Below are 1,195 nucleotides of genomic sequence, written 5' to 3'. Positions count from 1 at the left end.
TTAAGAGTTACTCTTGTTATTTACATAGGTCAGCTTGTGGTATGGGTAACAGTTCCAATGACAAGGGGGGTGGGACGGACAGTGCGACAGTAACCCATATGATGAGGTGGCAGTCTAGAAATGCCCGCAGTACATATTTACGGAGAAATACTCCTGACCTAAGACTATGTGCAAAGCGAAGGGTCCTGATAAAGTATCATCCTTACCAATAAGACACTTTCCATACAGAATGCTGATGATAATCTTGCTCAGAAATATTTCAACCCCCTTGAGGGATAAACTCACCCTGACCAAGACAACGCCTCAACAATTGATGGGTTGGTATCATCCTGACAGGGACAAACCTACACTGCCTTATTATACTGTAACATCCTGTCAAATTAGACCACTCCACCAAGGACAGGACACAAGCATACTTTTTAAAGAAATACCACCACAAGTGAAAATATGGTGTCAAACTGATCAATAAGACAGCTCCCAGCCGTGCTAACAATGTCATCCTCTCCAATAAGCCAACTCCACCAAGTGATAGTTGGGCAGCATCCTTCCCGTCAAGACACCTCCACGTGTGATGGCTGGATGTGACATCTTCAGTTATGGTTGGGTATCATTCTGATCCATGACACCTGTCTACATGATGGGTGAGGGAGCATCCTGTCCAAACAGACGCCTTCCCCAATGGCGGTTTTGTATCATCCTATCCACATTGAAGTGCTTGACCTCATCTGTACCAGATGATGGGCAATGAACATCCTGCCCAATATCAGGTCTCCCCAAGTAATGATTGAGTATCTTTTTATCCAATCAGGTAGCTCCCAAGTGAAGTCTGGGAATCATTCTCTTCAATCAGATACCTCCTTCAGCGGTGGTCAAGTTTTCATGAGACATCTCATCCATTCATGGTATAGTATCACTCACCCAATAAAGTTTTCATGAGACACCTGATCCATTCATGGTACAATATCACTTACCGAATGAAACACCTTCCTAGGGACAGACAGTTATCTTTCTGTCCAAGAAGATGCTTTTCCAAATGTGTGGACATGTACCACTTTGAGGATCATGCCGTTTACTTTTACAGCAGGAACACACCCGCATGCTGGTCTGGTATCAAATGGACAAATGATGCATGTTTCCCAAGTGCTGTTAAGGTGTCTTGCTTTCATAAAGACATCTGATGTAATATTACAAATCA

Source organism: Triturus cristatus, chromosome 12 (genome assembly GCF_964204655.1).
Source record: "Triturus cristatus chromosome 12, aTriCri1.1, whole genome shotgun sequence".
Taxonomy (NCBI): Eukaryota; Metazoa; Chordata; class Amphibia; order Caudata; family Salamandridae; genus Triturus; species Triturus cristatus.
This window is presented reverse-complemented; position numbering follows the sequence as displayed.